Raw genomic sequence first — 21,098 nt, 5'->3', positions numbered from 1 at the left:
ATTAACTCTTACGTAGCGCTGTAGCTATGTGGACGTGCTGTGCAGCCTTTTGGGTGCCATCTCTCCACGCATCGCTAGCGTTCCCTTAGCCGTGGGCCCGACAACGAGCAGTTACTGGAACATGCCGGGAGACACTCACTGGGCCATACAGCTAGACAGCTGGACCATACAGCTGACCGGGAGTGACCGCTGCTATCTGCGACCTAAATCGTCTGTGCCTGGGCTAGGAATTGGGGTGCGCGGCTCCCGCCGCAGAGTTGCCGGGGATCCACGACTGAGAGCACACAAGTAATATTGCCGCAGCTTTGATCCTGCAATTGGACGCCCTGCTCCTCCGTATCCCGGGTGAAGTGAGTGCAACCGAGATTGTGGCACCTGTAGCCAATGTTCCTCTTGGCTGAAGATTGGCGAGAATGATTGATAGGTATTAGTTGCTACTAACAACTATAACCCACTAACTTTGGTTTGTGACCTCACCCAGTGGCCCAGTAAAATGGAACTGACCACAAGGCCATAACAAGTTAATCACTAACTCTCTTTATTCCATGGGTTTGTACAGCGAAAAGGCCTGTCGTCCCCTATATCCTGCATAAGTGACAGCTAGTCAGTGGCCCTAGCCTGAAATGTTCGGGTGTACCTCCCGGGTCTGTTTGGTTAGTGCTCTCAGGTCCCACAGACTGTTAGATTGTGAGGAGTTGGGAGGCATATCCCAGGAGAGTAGAAGCATATAATATTGCCAAGCACGTCATTACGGCTGAACGGCTCAGTGACTGAAACATTAACATCTGGGTCGCGGCCCTATTGTATTGTATAAAAGGAGTTGGGAGTTGAGGTACCCTCCATCCACTGCGCATCCAATACATCTATACTGGTCTCCTGATGGACATCGCTGAATGGTATAGGTGTTGCCGTACTACTTGATTGAACGCCCGGTTCAACCGGGGGGAGACACTGTACGCAGCGGGAGCCCCTTTTACTCTATCACCTTCGTGTGCCCAAACTGACCCCAGGGGCAGAGTGCCAACGGTACCGGACTGTTTGGTGGAACTGTGACCGGCTTTTTTTTTTTTTTTTTGGGGACCCGATACATCTGAGGTGCTGCATGCGTTGAGTGCCCCTCTCTTCACTCCACCTTACATCCTTGGGAGTACACAGAGCCTACTGAGTAAAGTCAATAGCTAACTCCCTACCATATTCAGTTGGTGTAATGGAGATATGACTGTCTGGGGAGACCGTACGCGCCGGGCTCTAAATAGCGGACATATCAACATCCAACATATACTACTTCCAGTGGTTTCAACTATTGTTTTTCAGCTATTTCTCTCTTTATTTGGTTTTATTAAATGTATAAGTGAATACCATGCCACATACAACAGGAAATCTGTGGGCACTGGATCACCCAAAGCTGTGTCCCTGTAACACTCGCAAGCACTTCTCAAAACCTCAACATCCTTTACAGTAAGCTTTTAACTCTTCCTGAAAATTAAAGGTGTCATTTTTATGTTTCTCGTACCAATCCGTGAATTCTTTTTTCTCACCGGGCATCATGTAATCAACGCCGTAATACCTAGCGGCCGGTAGGACGCCTATGTAGTTTGATTTTCTGCCGTGTTGAAAAAATGCGGGAAGTGACTCTTGGCACCTGAAAAACCCATAGCCTCGGGCATCTTGCTGAGCTTCATAGGCATGAAATTCAGCGAGTCTATGAATCAAATTTTTGAGTCATTCAGGGTAACGCACATTAACCGACCGCCTTGATTTATAATATCAATTAAAAGTTTTTCATTAATCAACTCCTGTAAACAAAATGAGTGTCATAGCGGCCTGCATTGTGAGCTGACAACGTGTAACCCGAAAACTTACCTGCAAAAAAGTCGCACAAATCATGAGTACAGGATTTTCCGCTAAAATGCCAGGAGTTTGGGCGTATAGTGTGGTTGCGTAAAGGAAATTGGGTATGTGCAAGCCTGTTTCTTCATGCATTCAAAATCGTAAAAGATATACTTGTCAGTATGTTTTTTGGGGTTGTATGGCTGCATGTAACAAGCGTGGTCGTCAAATTTGTCAACCTGGCCGCTGCAGATGGTGCATTTTAAACCATTACATTTGTGATCATTGCCGGAGTCTATTTATCTGTAACAAAATCCGCAATTTATTTTTTCTTGCAAAGAGCGTTATCACTAAGTGCCAGGTTTCTATGTGTTTCAAAACAATCCTCTCAACGACTATACGTCCTACTTATCGGGCAACGTATATTATTAGACTGCTCAACACAATTCGGTCTCTGGCATGCTTTACAAAACTGCACACACCCGTGTCAATATTTGTTTGTATACAGTGCAACAAACGTCACAAAAATATTCAAAACTGAATTCTTTTTTTATGCCATAATGCATTTCATGGTGCAATACATAGATGGTCTTTTCTTTAGCTGTGTGATAATAATGCCACTGACCCCTATTCTGGTACAAAATTTTAATTGTGATTAATTTTTTATTTTCTAATTCAGCAACGTCTGTAAAAGACACCAAATACCCCTCGGGTATTTGTAAGTCTCTATGCAGTTGTCGAGCTTTCTCTAAGAATGTGCTGCTTTGAGTGACGGCACCCTCTAAAATAGCGTAAACACTAGCGGCCAGGCAGAGGTTATTATCTTTAATTATTAAAATCGTATAAATTGTTGTTTTTTACGATCAATAATCCGACTATACGCAATACCGCCCAAATTGCCTCTGGCCCCACCACGTCGACACCTGACAATGATGACCAACTAGTTTAAGTGAATTACAGGCTATGTACTCAGCGCTACTCTGTAAAAGCGTTAGCGATATTGTCCCAAAATGTTTCAAGCTCTAATCCTCTCTAGAATACCTATATGAAAAAATCGAATCAACTTTTCGCCGCCGTCTAAACGCAATTGTATGAAAACTACCGGGTCCGCGTCCTGTAAAACCCTATCTAAACAATGTCGTATAGAAGCGTGTATTGCATCAAGAGCGGTCAACAAATGAGCAAATAAATTCAAGGTTAGCGAATCTGAAGTGTTCCGGCACATGGTACTATTAAAATTCACTAAGTCTGCTGTTGATGGTATACACGTTCTAGATAAATGGATCTAACATTGTCGTTCGGGGGTTCGCCTGTAACATCCATGTTTATAGGTCATGTTGTCATTTTGTGGGTCGCCTGACTGAATATGATTTGATTGCGTATTTGAAGGTCTGTTGGTGTGCAAGCTGTTCAGACTGCTCCGCTTGCGCGGCCTGCGATTGCTGATGTTTGTCCGGCCTTCAGACGAGCCGTCGCACCAGTCTTGTTACGATATTCCTGTCTTTTTTTTTTTTTTTTTCTAGCTATTTTGTTCGGACGCTCCAGCTATTTTAGAACATTTAACTGAAACTGATTTTTATAGCCTTTTTTAACTTTCTAACCCTAGCACTTACAGTTGTTTTTGCGCTTTTTAAAAGGTTGTCCACCTCCACCAGTCATCACTAGTCGGTCTCTAACAGCTCTTTTTGTAATAGCGTCAAGATGCGTAATCAGTCGTGTGTATTTGTTACGAGTAGTGTGTATTTGACCCGCAGTAATTTTTTTGGGACTGTTAAATGCTAGAGACGTAGAGTCGTTAACGTAACATTTGAAATACATCGCCACGCGTGCCTTTTTGTCGTTACATTTCGCGATGTCTCTCCACCCCGGCAATAACAGGAATGGACAAGAGGCGCGTATCGCTATTGGGGTTCGCGTATCTGTACGTTGCTGCAGGTCTCTGGCGTATCAAGTGTGATGCGCTTTTTACAAGGTATTACATCTTTTCAGGCCGCCAACTGTCGCGGGCGCTGGTGCACGGCTCTGCTGGTTCTGGGAATGAAGCAGTTCTGTTGACACTTGCGCCACTACCAGGCATCTGAAAAACTTTAAATTTCAAGGTTTGATTAAACAGCATTGTTTATACACGCTTAAGTTATAGACAATGTTTGATTGGATGTAGAGGGAGCCTTACCCGTTGTGTTAGATTTCTTTGACACCGCTTTGGAGACACCGGTCGTGGCTATTTTTCTTTTCAGTGTTGCGTTTAAAAAAATATCAGACTTGGAGACAGTTTAAATATATTACAGCAACAATCCATTTTGGACCTTACGCTCTTTGCCCCGCTTGCAACGCTTTTGTAGGGCATCATCGGCGAGTGTCGCGATGTCATCAATTGTATACACTTTTTTCTTTTCAGTGTTGCGTTTTAAAGTGTATTAGAAATATAGATGATGTTTAAAACCGACAGCATCAAAGATGTCGATCGAGCCTTGCCTGTTCTGGGTTGTCTGTTTCATTTCAGGTCGCCCTGGGGTTGTGAGATCGACAACTCGCACCCGATCGTTCTCCTCCTTTATATCGTCAGAATTGTTGTTGCTAGTAACTGCAATGTTTGAATGTTCTGTATTTTCAGTATCAACGTTTCCGTTCACAATTCTTTAAAACGTCTCGGATCTGATTTTCTGTAATAAACGTGTATGAAATATAACTAGCGCTATATAATTAATATAGTGTGTATATATGTGTGTGTGTGTGTGTGTGTGTGTGTGTGTGTGTGTATATTATATTATATATATATATATATATTACAGACCAAAAGTTTGGTCACACCTTCTCATTCAAAGTTTTCTTTATTTTCATGACTGAAAATTGTAGATTCACACTGAAGGCATCAAAAACTATGAATTAACACATGTGGAATTATATACATAACAAAAAAGTGTGAAACAACTGAAAATGTCATATTCTAGGTTCTTCAAAGTAGCCACCTTTTGCTTTGATTACTGCTTTGCACACTCTTGGCATTCTCTTGATGAGCTTCAAGAGGTAGTCACCTGAAATGGTCTTCCAACAGTCTTGAAGGAGTTCCCAGAGATGCTTAGCACTTGTTGGCCCTTTTGCCTCACTCTGCGGTCCAGCTCACCCCAAACCATCTCGATTGGTTCAGGTCCAGTGACTGTGGAGGCCAGTCATCTGGCGCAGAACCCTATCACTCTCCAGCATGGTCAAAAAGCCCTTACACAGCCTGGAGGTGTGTTTGGGGTCATTGTCCTGTTGAAAAATAAATGATGGTCCAACTAAACGCAAACCGGATGGAATAGCATGCCGCTGCAAGATGCTGTGGTAGCCATGCTGGTTCAGTATGCCTTCAATTTTGAATAAATCCCCACAGTGTCACCAGCAAAGCACCCCCACACAATCACACCTCCTCCTCCAGCTTCACGGTAGGAACCAGGCATGTAGAGTCCATCCGTTCACCTTTTCTGCGTCGCACAAAGACAGTGGTTGGAACCAAGATCTCAAATTTGGACTCATCAGACCAAAGCACAGATTTCCACTGGTCTAATGTCCATTCCTTGTGTTTAGCCCAAACAAGTCTCTTCTGCTTGTTGCCTGTCCTTAGCAGTGGTTTCCTAGCAGATATTCTACCATGAAGGCCTGATTCACACAGTCTCCTCTTAACAGTTCTACAGATGTGTCTGCTGCTCGAACTCTGTGTGGCATTGACCTGGTCTCTAATCTGAGCTGCTGTTAACCTGTGATTTCTGAGGCTGGTGACTTGGATAAACTTCTCCTCCGCAGCAGAGGTGACTCTTGGTCTTCCTTTCCTGGGGCGGTCCGCATGTGAGCCAGTTTCTTTGTAGCGCTTGATGGTTTTTGTGACTGCACTTGGGGACACTTTCAAAGTTTCCCAATTTTTTGGACTGACTGACGTTCATTTCTTAAAGTAATGATGGCCACTCGTTTTTCTTTACTTAGCTGCTTTTTTTCTTGCCATAATACAAATTCTAACTGTCTACTCAGTAGGACTATCAGCTGTGTATGCACCTGACTTCTCCACAACGCAACTGATGGTCCCAACCCCATTTATAAGGCAAGAAATCCCACTTATTAAACCTGACAGGGCACACCTGTGAAGTGAAAACCATTTCAGGTGACTACCTCTTGAAGCTCATTAAGAGAATGCCAAGAGTGTGCAAAGCAGTAATCAAAGCAAAAGGTGGCTACTTTGAAGAACCTAGAATATGACTTTCAGTTGTTTCACACATTTTGGTTATGTATATAATTCCACATGTGTTAATTCATAGTTTTTGATGCCTTCAGTGTGAATCTACAATTTCCATAGTCGTGAAAATAAAGAAAACTCTTTGAATGAGAAGGTGTCCAAACTTTTGGTCTGTACTGTATCTATTCTCTGTTATACTTACCGACCAGGCAAGGAGTTGTCAGATTGTAATCAGGTTTGTTTGAAATGTCAGTTTGAGCTATCGCCATATTATGCCCCACCACCGCTCATGTACGACTTATAAATAAAAATGGTCTGCTGCGATAAGCAGCTGCATGTCGGGGATAATGTCTCCCCATAAATTTTGGTAAGAATACATCTAAACAAATTGTATATTGTTAGTTAAAATATAGCAACATTTGTATGCTGTAAAAGAAAGACCTTTAGTGATGCATTATGCCCTATAAATAAGCACAGTTACATAGATACAGATAACAAGTCATATTCAATAAATAGTGAAAGATTTTAAAGCATAGCAGACAAATGGCGCTTACCTTTTGAGGTGTTTAATGTCTTGGTGACCTATGCCTGTCCTTGCATACCTATCTCTGTGCTAGCCCTGCAGAGAACATGTCTTGTTTATATAGGCGGTTCCTGTTGTAAAACATACCTTGTGGCAACTATTGGCATATTCATTAGTTGATGTCGCTCAAATAGTTAGATTATGTTTGATAAAAATGTATATGGTTATTATAGGCCTTTTTTTATGTCTGAATCTTAATTTTATATCGACAGCTTATCAAAATGTTATTAATAGGATTTTTATCAGAATAGGTCAAACTGTATAAATTTTTCTATAAATTCATATCAAAGTGGGTGGCTTTTATATTAAAAGCTGTACATTAGCCGGAATCTGAGAAGGAAGTCTGGGACTGCTGTCACTATCTGTAGTAAAATGTCATGAACTTTTGGTGTAGAAAGCCATGCTTTAAACAGATGTGCTTTTTGTCTTCATTTGTAAACTACCAGACATTAGCAGTAATCTGAGAAGGCTGTCTGGGAGGATGTCACCATCTGTAGTAAAATGTCAGTAATCTGAGAAGTGATCATACATTAATGGTTACTACAACTGTAGTAAGAAGCAATATAAATTTAATATCAAGCAATATAAAAGGGGCGGGGGTTATCTGTATAAAAGGGGGCGTGGTACCTGTCACTTTGCAGTTTGACGAAACATATACCCCCTTACTACTAGAATTGCAAACTGATCTGTTTAGGACCGCTTGTGAGAGCCCTGAACGGATCTCAAATGGAAAGCCAAAATGCGAGTGTGAAAGTAGACTCAATGTAGAAAATGTATCATTTTTATGTAATTTTGGGAAATGTGTTTCAATATTAAAGTTCATTTTTTTATTTTGTAACTATTTACTGTACCTTCAGCACTCCAGCTATTGTGAAACTACAATTCCCAGCATGCACCATTCCTTTCCATGTGAGTTCTTAAGGAGCAAAGCAAGTATGCATGCTGGGAGTTGTAGTTTAACAGCTGGCTTGTCAGGTTTTTCTACCCCTGATCTAATGTGTATATAGGGTTTCCCCATGCTCTCCTGAGGTAGATTCAGGGAAGAGATTATTGGAGGGGCAGTTTTTAAATATTTAGCAGGTCAAGAATTCAAAACTGCCTGATCAGTGTCTTTAATGATCTGATTTAACTTATGAAGACGTAAAAACATTTTTAGCCTCCAGTGAAGTTACAATTTTTTTTTGTAAATTGGGTATAGCCAAACTTACAATGGTTCATGGCAACCAGCCTGCCTCAGGTTATTAGTTTGTTTTATGGTTAAATTGATAGTGATGAAGAGTGATAAGTAGTAAGGAGTAAGACTATGATCCAGATTATCAGGGGAGTTAACAGGAATTAGAAGCTATACCTCAGTACTATGAGCTGTGTCTGGTGTTGCAGATTATTTAAATAAGATATTCATGGACTACCACTTTAAGCAAGACCAGCTGACCATCAAATGTGCATAGGTACCCGATCCTCCCTTGATGGCGGATATCACGAAAAAGGATATGGAAGTTGTACAATATTATACAATAGAGTTCATGTGTATAAAGGAGTACTCGGGAGAATATTGCCACCTTATCTTGAGGTTTTACCTGGGCTAAGCTTGGCCTAGGTATTTGAGTTTGGAAGCGGAAAGGCATCCTACTCCAAGTTCCAAAGCATATTTGATGCAAAGAGAAATAAAAGGCTAATTCCTTAGTACATATGCCCTAGGAACAGAAATTTTAATACACCCTGACTATTGAATATTTTTGTTTTAAATTGAAAGTAGCCAAATTTACCATGTTCATTACGTTTCAATTCAAAGAATATTTACCTAAAAACTACTTTAGAATTTCTGTAAATTTTTATGCTTAATTACTCCATAAAGTGAGATTTTAATATCTAGGTGTCGGTATGATGCGTGGTAATTTGTGTTGATATAGTTGTCACGATCCGACCAGCTATCTTCATGTAGAAATCCCAAAGCGTGACTTGGCTCATGTTGTATGATTCCTCTTTGCATGCAATTAGGGGCTAATAAATACAGGTTGAGCTCCTCCAGTTCGCCCAGAATAGAATAAACACTTGAAAGAACAGGAAGAAAAAGAAATTTAGAGGTAGGTCACTTTAGAATGACTGACTGGTGAGATTTAGAATTTAGAAACTTTTTTTTTTTCTTTAATGGGATTAAGGTCCATGACAACCAGTCTGCATCATAAACAAGTGGGGACTGTTAATAGACCTTTTTTTTTCTAATAAAGGTCAACCACTTTAAGAGTAACTGGCTGGTCAAAAAATGTGTCCCTTGAATTTGCGATATTTTGCAAACTTATCATAAATTCGCAAATTCAAGAATTTGCGATTTTATTTTCTTGATTGCAAAAGTCAGCAATGTAATATTCGTGTAATGAATTCTCAGGGGGGCTACTCTATCTGAGACAAGTCAGCAGGAGTCTGAAGAGGAGTCAGAGGAGGATGGTGCCTGGGAAGAGGAGGAGCAAGAAGAGCAGGCTTTAAACTTTTCTGGGATCCCTGGTGTTGTCTGTGGATGGGGGAAGGAGACTAAAGACGACATTTTCCTGGGCGATGATCAGGAGCCAGGGTGCTCCCCCGCTTCCAATTTAGTGCAAATTGGGGCCTTCACGCTCCAGTGTTTGAAGAGGGACCCCCGTATAAAAAGCATAAAGGGCAAGGACCAGTACTGGGTGGCAAATACAAAATGGTGGACATGTTGCCAGCATCAGAGGGCTGTCAGCACTTCCAGGCCTTGCTTCAAGAGATGCTGCATTCTGCTGTTGTGGGCGCTGGCAGAGGAATTTCACCCTCAGAGGAAAACAGTTGTGGGTACCAATCTTACAGCACATGCAAGAGGGCGGTTTGAAGATTTGTTGGTCTCTTTTGGATATGAGAATTTTTTTCATCCAACCCATCGACAGCCGCTCTCCGTATCCAGCCCCAGGGAACGCCTAGACCGACAGCTGTCCGACTACATCGGGTTAACAGCTAATGTGGATGCTCTGAGAAGCGATAAACCCCTTGACTACTGGGTGTGCAGGCTTGACCTGTGGCCAGAGCTGGCACAATTTTCCCTTTAACTCTTGGCTTGCCCCTAGTCTAGTGTCCTGTCTGAAAGGACGTTTAGCGCAGCAAGGGGGAACTTGTCCCATAAGCGCACTCTCCTAGCTCACGACAGTGTGGACTACCTCACATTAATAAAAATGAATGAGGCATGGATCTCGGAGGAATTTAATACCTGTGACGACCACATTTTAATTGAATTTATTCATGACAGCCCACAAATATCCGCCACCACCCAGAACAAATAATGGTCCCGGTCTTATGTAAATACAGCGGCATAAAAGGCCTTTTCTGTTAAGTGAATGCCTAATGTTTGGGACCTTGGATGAATTCAACACCTGTGACGACCACGTGTTATCGAATTTCAACTATTATCATAGTGGGGGGGGGGGGGGATTTCGTTAGCCATGTTTTTTATTTAAATTTAGTATTTTGTCCTTTTTAAACGTATGTATTTGACATCTATTTGTACTGGCCTGCAGTAAAATTTGATATCTAATGACCGTCTAATATACCTCCAGCCACATAATCACTTGTACTTTTCTGCCTGGTGAATGCTTAATGTTTGGGGTCTGTACTACACTGGCCTGCAGTAAAATTGATATCCATTGATTGTGTAATATACCTCCAGCCACATAATCACTTGATCATTTATGTACGGTGAATGCATAATTTTAATGCAAACTTTAGGGTTCTTTAACACAGGCAGATATCCCCCCCCCCCCCCCCAAGCAAGTGCTGATCAATGATGTATAACATGTCTACTGGCACTCGTGTAGCTCTGTTTACTCAGAGTATTATTGACACTGTAGGTGCGTGATAGTTAGTGACTGTTTTCACTATTATCATTATCATTATTATTATCCAAACCAGGGTGGCAGTGTTGTGGAAGGGATACGGCCACCTTTTATTAAATAATGAAGACCACATAAAATAGTTGGTCTGTTTTTGATGGCCGTGTGACACCTTTTAATGGAGCTTTTAAAAAGGGGCTCTTGCTGGTATAGGGTTTGGTTGTTTAGGTTGGGGGCGACAGTATGCATATTGCTGTTCTGGCCTGCAATCTCCGACATGTTATTTGAAAGTAAACATTGATGATTATTAATCGGCTCTGGCATACCCAATTCTCTAACCCCAATGCTCTTCTGCCCTACAGGTAGGAGAGCATCTGCTTTTCCTCTTTTTTCTCATCATCTAATAGCAATGAGAATGTCATCAGGAACATCCAGCTCCTTCTCTCTCTGTTTCTTGCTGACTTTTCTAGGACATGGACACTTGCAAAGATGATTTGGAAAAGTTTATCACTAAGACCTTCCACCCTAAGGGGTACAGACTGGATGGTATTGGTTAGCACTAGAGATGAGCGAATCGAATCCCATGAAGTGGAATTCGATGCGAATTTGAGGATAAATTTAATTTGCCTAGAAGCCGAATTTCCTTTTGCTTCATGTCAGCAAATCGATTTTTAACCTGAGTATAAAAAACTAAATTCAAACTTGCCGCCTCCATTTGATCACGAAGTGCCGCCAGCCTCCATCTTACTTCAAGATCTCGGCTGAAATCCCATGCAGCATGAGATTGCATCATTACACCGGCCGGCGTGATGACTGACTTTTGCACAGCACAGGATTTCAGCCGAGATCTTCAAGCAACATGGAGGCTGGTGGCACTTTGAAATTTTTTTTGTATTTTATTCTACTATCTCAGATTAAATCGATTCGCTGACACGAAGCACAAGGAAATTCGGAGGCCATCCTGCCGCAACCAAATGGAGGCGGTACGTTTGATTTAGTAAGTTTATATTATTGTTAATTTAACTCCGATACCGAGATACTCCTAAATGATCGTGACATCTGAGAGGTACAATGACTGGGGCAGCGCTATTGCTGCTCCCTGTCATTGCACCGACTAACAAAAAAAGCCTTTCGTAATGAAGTGATTCCTCAAAAAACAAATTTTTTATTTTTTTGGGCAAAGCAGGCAAATCGAGTTTTCAATAAAATCGCTCATCTCTAGTTGTCACACAGGGCACTGGAATAATAAAGGATTCATCTCATTGGTGTTATATTACATATCTTATTTTACAGCTGATGTAGGAATAAGTAAATGTAGGAAAAAATTTATGAATAAAACTGACACATCATGAGTCTTCCTACACTTTCTGCAGTCCCTACACTTTCTGCAGTCCCTACACTTTCTGCAGTCCCTCCACTCTCCCTCCACTCTCCCTCCACTCTCCCTCCACTCTCCCTCCACTCTCCCTCCACTCTCCCTCCACTCTCCCTCCACTCTCCCTCCACTCTCCCTCCACTCTCCCTCCACTCTCCCTCCACTCTCCCTCCACTCTCCCTCCACTCTCCCTCCACTCTCCCTCCACTCTCCCTCCACTCTCCCTCCACTCTCCCTCCACTCTCCCTCCACTCTCCCTCCACTCTCCCTCCACTCTCCCTCCACTCTCCCTCCACTCTCCCTCTCTAATATTCTATTAATCATTTTCAGCAACACTGTCCCTAGCGCATGAGCGCTTGCCACATCTCTCCCTATGCTCAGCTCACAGGACAATGGAGACTATGCGGGATTAGAGTTTTTTTATAGGGCTGAAACATCCTAGGGTATGGCTCTGTGGATTGGCTAGTTGCACTGCATTATGGGTGATTTCACGTTCCCGGGCTTCTTAATTTCGCTTTATAACACGTCCAGCTGCCTTTTTAGAAAAACTGATTAGTTAGCACGAAGCGTAAAAATATTAGGATTCATTGCAAATTGAAGTTATTTACTTCTGACCAAATTCGGCTTCAAATTCTTTGCTTCGCTCAACACTACTAATCAGGCCTAGTGATATTTTGAACTTTGTTCCAAAGCATTGGCATATGAAAAGGGGTTTATAAAATGCAACAATACAGCTACAGAAGTATTATGAGCTCATGTCCACGTATATAACCAAATTACTTGTGTAAAGGCAACCCATGGAGATTATATTTAGTATTCAAAATATATTCAGGAATTTCCCATGGAACATTAATAGGAGTATGATTAAACATCATGTAAGTACTAAAAATAGAATAGAAAAAAACGGCTGGCACTCACTATGTGGTTCACATCAAACAACTGATTTATTTACCGCCAAGTCACCATGGAATAATAGCAGAAATGGATACAATTTATAATACAAACAATATAATGTTTAAAAAACGTTTGAAAAACCCCTAAAAAGAATAAAATACAAAACACTAAAATATAAAGCACTGATTATGTAGCTGTAGAAATGTTACACAATAAGATCTCCTGGATAAATGTTAAATTCTGTGTGTCACAATAATCCTTTGCCTAATGGCAGTTAGTATCCAAGTCACTTATATTTCGGAACCTGTATCTTTGAATGTGAAACACTGCCAAGTCTGTTCAATATCCACAGTGGGTTAATTAGATTGATCCGGAAGCTGCAATGGCTTATGATATCGAATACTGCTAGGGGATGCCGTTCCCTCTTGTGTGTTTAAATATAGCAGTCCTTCTAATACGGCTTTCAATACTTTTGCCTGTAGAAGAATGTCGCTTACCCGTCTCAGGGAGTCTTTAGCAGTCGGATTCAGCCGCTCACTTTCGGCGTCCTCGCTCTCTGGTGTTTGTCACGTGGTATCCCAGAAGTATCGCGGGACTTGGAAACTTTGTTCCGATGTTCCTATGAGTCGTGTTACTTGAGAAAAGAAAAATGGAGCGCTCCACTTCTGAAAAAATAATCTAGATCTTGTCGGTCATGTCCCAAATGTTGCTGTATTCAGGGATATAACTCTAAAAGCGTTTTGAGGACTTCAATCCTCTTCCTCAGTAGCTATATCCCTGTTAGTACATCCTCCTTTTTATCTCTCTCCGGGCAGTCCACAAAATCTGGATTGGAATCTCATTTTCGCATAATGCGGTTTCAGTGCGTTTCTAATGCGGTTTTAAAATCGCATATGCGTTTTTTTGTTGTATTTGAACCGCAACATCTTGGTATGTAATCATATGTCAAAACACAATGATAATACAATATACAATATACAAATTTACAAAATGTTAAAAAATTAAAAAAGGAGTATTGCATTAAAAACTGATGAGGGTTAGGTGATAAGTCATAAAAGAGAAGGGATTTGATGCGTAAAAGGGCGTCATCCTATATACCTTCTGTTTCAGATATAATAAAAGTGATGATAGAAGTGATAGAACGTAGCAAAAGGGGAGGTGGGCCCATCAACAAGAGGGGATCACAGAGCCGATAAACGGCTAACCATGTGATCCCGAATTGAATGAGGGGCACACCGCCCAATCTATAGGAAGCCAAAAATTTAGACCGGCTGGTAGTAGGCTTCCAAAATTATAGTCTTTTGTGGCGCTAGAAAAAATTTGATAAACATTGGAAAGGTGGAAACCACATTGAGCGGATGTCAAGGGCAGAATCCAAGCAAATCTATAATTTTGGAAGCCTACTACCAGGGAATATGGATAACCTAGAATTAGAACAAGAAACACATCAGTGGTCTTCAACCAAGTAATAAGTAAAAGCATTGGTAACAGTCTAAATGTCTTCTCCTAGGGTCATCTGCAAGTGTTTTGAATATTGCCCTGATATTGTCCAAGTTTGGTATCTGTAGGATTGTCCAATTTTGAAGGATTGAACATGATGATGAACACGTTTTGTGATGCACAAGTCCAGAGGGAAACTGTCCTGGGGCATAGTGATCCTAGAATCTGTTCGAAGAGCTGATTAGCTAAGAAGGTGGTATGTTCCCACATATAAGGGAGGTATCTGAGAAAGGTACAACATAAAGCAATAGAGAGCACAAAGATTCACCCATCAACTGACTCTGAACTAAACTATGATGAATCCAAGCATCATTCTTCTGATCTGCTTGGTTGCTTCTACTACAGGTTTACCCATCAAGGTGAGACTAATATTATATCTAACATCTAAGCTGTTCTAATTGATTGGCGTATAGAATAGTCATTATCTAATTGTTTCTCATATCTATTTATCTCATATCTATCTATATCGATTTTATCTTTATAAAGCAAAAATCTGACAGCACTATATCCAAGGTAAAATTACAAAATGGGTGCACACCTGACAGGACTGACAATTGCCCAATATACTGTACAAAATAGCAAAAAGGCAGCACTCCAAAATCAATGAAAATGAAAAATATTTATTCACCCATATGGATATGCGACCTTTCGGCTTAACAATAGAGCCTTTCTCAACTGATTGAGAAAGTCTTTAGGGTTGAGCCAAAACGTTGAGTATCCTCATGGGTGAAATAATTTTCATTTTCATTGATTTTGGAGTGCTGCCTTTGTTATTTTATATATCTATCATATTATGAATTCATTCTTATGATACTCCTTTAAACCTTTCAAAGGGCTTTTAATTTTTTTTTTATAAGATTGGACAAATACCACCCCCCACCAATCCCCTGCTTCCATTGGTTCAATGCTCTTCTGATCCTTGCTGCTTTCCACTTCCCATCCTGAATATGCCGAGAAAATCCTGCCCATCCATTCACTGTCCTTAGTAATAACCTACCTCAGCCAATGATTGCTTGAGTGAGCCTTTCCTGGAATATCAGGGTGTAGAAATAAGACAGGAAGTGCCGGATCAGTAGTGGCAGGAGATTGGTGGAGGGGCGTCCATTTTTTTTTTTCTAACCCTTTCTGACTTTCAATGTCGGCTCCTGGAAAACCTCCTTACTGTTAAATATAAATATTCGAATTATTGTGCTCCTTTAGCAAGAAATTCTGCTTTACAAAATTTCTATATAAAAGATATACTTGGAGGTCTTTACAGATACAAGATTTGGCAATATTTAATTTACAGTGTATAAATGTGACAATGCTAAATGTTATGTAGTAAAAAGAGATTTCACAATTGTTTAAAAAATACAAAAATCACATAAAATATTTTTGTATACAAATGTATGTGATTGTATGATGGGGCATTTAGAAGAAATATGCTATAAGCTTTTTTTTTTTTTTTTTTTTTTTTCCAGGACATGTCTGGCACTTCTACATCATGGAACCAGTCAGTTTTTTTTTTTTTGTTTTTTTTTTTTTTTTTCAAAAATGTTTTTTTTTTTTTAACCTTTTCTGTTAATACACGAAGCCTTTCATTGTTCTTCTCGCTTAGGGGTGTAAAAGTCGACCGAAGTCAGGAAAATAATCATGGTAAGTTTTCCAATATATTCCATCTCTGTCTTGTATGTTTAGACACTTTTAAAGGGTCAATGAATTTTGACAACTTTTGAAATAGTGATGTATAAAATGTTTTAATCAGTGGGGGTCTGAGTGATGAAATCTTTCACTCTAAACAAGGAGACAGAAGTGCTCATACATTGACCTCCCTCTCCCTCTTTACTGCAGAATCTAGAGGGGCCTGTAGACCTTCTATTGAGTCCATGTCCTCGTTATAGCAATTAGTTTCTGACATACCAAAGGTTTTAGGGAGACTCAGTGACTCTTTAAAGCAGGCGTGCTCAACCTGCGGCCCTCCCAGCATGGCTGGACAGCCTACAGCAGGGCATGATGGGAGTTGTAGTTTTACAACAGATGGAGGGCTACAGGTTGAGCATCCCTGCTTTAAAGAAATGACTCGGTATTTAGGGGCCACTCACATTCAGTTGCAGTTGGCTGAATAATCGTTTTGCCAACAGCTGTCTCCCCGACTCTCACAACTCCTTCATACATACATATTCAATGGGGAGAGGAGAGAAACTGCTAGACACTTCTAGGGGCAAGTCTATCTCCCAGGAGAAAAAAAGAATAGGGCAAAAATATTTAATTTTCCCAATCCTTGTCCAGATGGTGGGGGGGGGGCAGCTGGGAAGTCTGAAGCTTCCGATACACACTAAACTGTCAGATGCACAGACAGACTTTTCCAACCTGTCCAATCACACTTTCAGCAGACAGAAGTCTACCATCGGTTCTTATGCTACTTTTTGAAATGATGGTTGACATAAAATGGCCAAATTTGGTAATTTCTGCCTGCTGTAATCTCATGTCTATGTCCTGCTAATAATGTAATTATTTAACCGAAAAGGCTTTCAACCACAAAACATAAATGTAAACCTGTCAGCAGAATCACTTAATGAACAAGGCATACTTCCCAGTATGTCTTGTTTAGATCCTGCTAATTAATTGGCTCATTATTATGCCTGTGTAAATAAGCTCTTAACTTAATAATTTCTTGTTCCATTCTTCTTGTTGGAGTATGTTAAGATTTTTTTTTTTTTTCACATTAACCCGGGAAAGCAGATGATAACAAAACAGAGGAACCTCCTTGACGTATTCTCCAAGATTCTTAAAGTGAACACAGGTAGGACTATGACATTTCCACATTCCTTCATTTGCAGAATTTTCCATGACCACATCCCTAGGCTAAGTATTCATACACCATAGACAGCTGGTGGTCATCAGAAATTCCTTCCAGTCCCCATACATGTGTACACTTAGTGGGTTATTTATTAAGATCAGTGTTTTAAACGCTGATCTTAATAAGGCCATGTACTGCTGGTGGTCCGCTAAAGTTATGTAGAGCCGTTGGACTCTACATAACTTCGGAGGATACACCGCTGCTTCTAAATCTATGCCAACTCCCTTGCTGGTATAGATTTACTCCATTTTCTACACCTTAACAGGTTGGATTTCTATGAACAGCCCCACTCTTGATGATTTTTTTTATCTGTTATCTTATTTAAATGAGCTGCAACACTAGACATAACTGTGGTGTGGCTACTTTGTTGTAATTCCTGCTTACCCAGTTATAAATTAGGATCGGTTTTCCCCTCATCAGTCTTCAACAATGTCAATTTATCCCTAAAGCAGACGCCAGTAACCTGAGTCGGCCCGGTTGTTTTGGACCTTTTTGCCCTGTAATCACATTCAAGAACTGTTGGAAAATCTAATTATATAGTAATCCTTCAACATAAAGTAACTTGCCTCCTAAATGCATTTGTTTCTGGTATTTCAGTTGTTCATCCTATGTTGGACAAAATGGAGGAGCTCAACCTGTACGTTTATTAGCACCTGGTTGCATGTCCAGAGGGTTCATACAACAGGAGTTAAATCACACCTTGGGACTTCTACATGAAAATAGCTGATCTGATCGTGACCACTACGTCATCATAAATTGCCAAAACGTCATTCCAGGTACCGTGTACTTTAATACACACATCACGCTCCCATCCGATATAACACTTCTATATTATAATCTAATGTTATGGTGCAATTCAACATAAAAAATGTACCTAAACAATACAAAAGTAATTTTATTTAGTTTTTTTATATTCTAGATATTCTTTGGAATGTAACAAACATTGTAAATCTGACTACTTTGAGTTGAAAAAAAAAAATACATGCGCTAAAACAAAAATTGTATTTGTCTTTGGAAATCACAAATTAAATCGGGTCATTAAAAAATTGCCCAATCAATCTGATTATTTTTTTAAATTCTTTACCTGCTCAGGTCAAAATTTAAAAAATTGTCCTGAATCTGCCACTGAGAGAAAACGAGTAAACCCCCACCCATACACATTAGATGGTCAACTTATCCTGCCGAAGTCGGTGAGTTTGATAGACGTGTATTTAAAGTTTTTGGGCAGATTTAGCAGCAATGAACAAAGTTCCAAAAAAGAATAATTTGAGAAAAAAAAATTATACTTTCCAAAAAATTACATAATCTGCATATTTTTGCTACATTTAACTTTTTTTATATTTACAAAGCATGAAATACAATTTCAATATTTTCTATTCTATGTGCTTCACATTGTACCTAATTTTATTTTTTTCCCTAGGGACAGAGCCCAATTTCGATATACAGGATGGCAATTCCTTGGATCTGCCATACGATTATTCCTTGGTGATGCATTACGGAAAGTATGTGTAATAAGATGTATTTAAGATGAAATGTGGTGGATAGCTGACATAAGGTTCGCATAAATCTTCTCTAGTGGTCAACCAAATGCCATAGACCTATACAGTCAGCTGTGTTTTCAACTGGCAGAGAGGAGAAAGCTGACATATCTGCCAGGAGCTTATCTGCAAGAAGAAGGGGTCGGGGACTGAAATTCAATATTATCTGTCAAAAGTTTATATTTTTGAAAGAAGTAAAACATAACTGAACAAATTTCGTATTGCCATAATGATTTTGACCCTGAATAAGAAGGTCATATAATTTTAGTACACAGTGAACACTATAATATAAAAACACAAAAAACCTTGAGCAGAATTATGTTTGGTTTTTTCAGCCCAGTTTTTTTTTTTTTTTTTTTTTTGCCCATCTTCCAATGAAAGACATGGTAAAAGTCATTAAAAATTGCATTTGCCCTACAAAACTAAGACCTACTATGGCTATTTGAGCAATTGATTGAAAAAATTTAGTTTTGGGACGCTAGAAAGGAAAAATTAAAAAGCATCCCCCCCACCCTTCCCATCAACTGCTTTGGGCTGCTGTGGAGCCGGAGACTCTACAGTGGAAGGAGCAGGATGCAGATAGCTTTGTACATTGGGAAACTGCAGCTCAGATCCATCTTCTACCACAAGGAAGGGAAGATTGTAATGACTGCCAGCTCTGTTATGTCTTGATAGGCTTAGATTAACAAGAAGTTCAGTGCATTAAACCGAATAATCAGAGAAGATCTGACTAGCCATGCTACTACTTTAATTGATCACCAGCCATCACTCCTCCCTTGTCTGACTGAGTGTGTTAAGTGGGACTCTCTGCTATGCTTGCAGCCCAGACACTATGCCCAGCTACCTTCTAAATACATGGAATGTACCCCTGGGGCAAGAAAAATGAAATAAAGCAATAATAATAATTTTCCTACTAGGTTTGCTTTTACAATTAATTCAAGTCTACCCACCATCATGCCCATTCCTGACCCAAACAGGTCTACTGGACAAATATATGTGACGTGGCTCAAACAAAACAAAATTTAAATTCTATATTTTACAAGGTGTTCTTGGCTTTTATTTCTGGTTGCCTTGACATTCAATGACCTTGATCTTCAGAGCTCTCCTAAGTGTACCTCAGACTATATCAGGATTTATGATGGACCTAGTAGTTGAGCTCCGATCCTGCTGAACCACACTTGTGGTACCTAACAAATTCCTACAGTAATTGGTTCCACGAACTAGATGTTGATGGAATTTGTTAGTGATGGCGCAATTTCATCTAGGGGATTCGGTGCTTCATATAAAACAGGTGAGGAACAAGGAAATGGAGGTAAAATATATGTACTAGTTATACACTACAATACTGTATACCTGATTATAAAGATAGATACTACAACAGAAAGAAACAGAAGAACTTCATTCTTCATTTTTAGATTTTTGATTGTATTATTGTTATTTTATAACTGTGCTCTAGAAAATCAGCTTTTTTTTTTTTTTAACTTTCTATTCTTAGTTTTTTTTTATATATATTGTAGTTCTTCTGGTCATTACTGTGTCTAACATTTTATATTGCTTTATTTCAGTGCCATTTGGAGAAACTTTCTTTACGGCAACGTATAACATCACATCTCCAGGTTATGCCTCAGGGTCCTACTTTCCCAACCTGAACTTTATTTTTTTTTACTATACCAGATACAAGGTGATTAATATATCTCTAAAGTTTAAGCTGTTTTCCAAGATTTTGATATTTGTGACATATCTTTAGGATGTGGACATTTCCCAACTGCAAATTTACTATAAACATTCTTGGGGATAGGGTTTTTTTCTGGATGGTTTTTAGATCGCTGTATACATGGCACTGAACGAGCACTGTGTATACAGAAAGGAAGCGATGTGCCACTGCCTGCTCTTGCCAGGAGAGTGCAGGAGCTGTTGGGTCTTCCACAGACCTCAATCAGCCCTGCAGTGAGGCTCTACAGTTCTGTATAATGCTGTACGCCTCTCTGGTGGCTGTATTTCCCCTGTAACTGGGGCTACTATGTTAGAACCAGCTACAGGAGAAATAAATAGAAAAAAAGTGAAGTTAAATGTCTTGTATGACATCTATGGAGGACACAAAGTGTAAAAAAAAAAGTTTCATCCTTTTTTCCCTCATTTATGTCACTTAATTATATAAAGACATTTTTGGTATCGCCACGTCCATAAGGACCAGCTCTATAAAAATATCACATGATCTACCCCTACAGATTAACATCATAAAAAAAAAGGCCAAAACAGCTTGCTTTTTTTTTTTAGTTTCTTCACCTACCAAAAACATGTCAATTGATCAAAAAGTAGTATGTATTTCAAAATGGTAGCGTTAAAAATTTCACCTCATCCCACACAAGACCACAGCCAGAAAAAAAAATGGATTTAAGAAAATGGCAATGCAAATTTTTTTATTCCAAATATGCTGCTTATTGTATAAAACTATAAATAAATGGCGTTATGGTATTGCTGTGCCCGTAATGA

Source organism: Bufo gargarizans, chromosome 11 (genome assembly GCF_014858855.1).
Source record: "Bufo gargarizans isolate SCDJY-AF-19 chromosome 11, ASM1485885v1, whole genome shotgun sequence".
NCBI lineage: Eukaryota > Metazoa > Chordata > Amphibia > Anura > Bufonidae > Bufo > Bufo gargarizans.
This window is presented reverse-complemented; position numbering follows the sequence as displayed.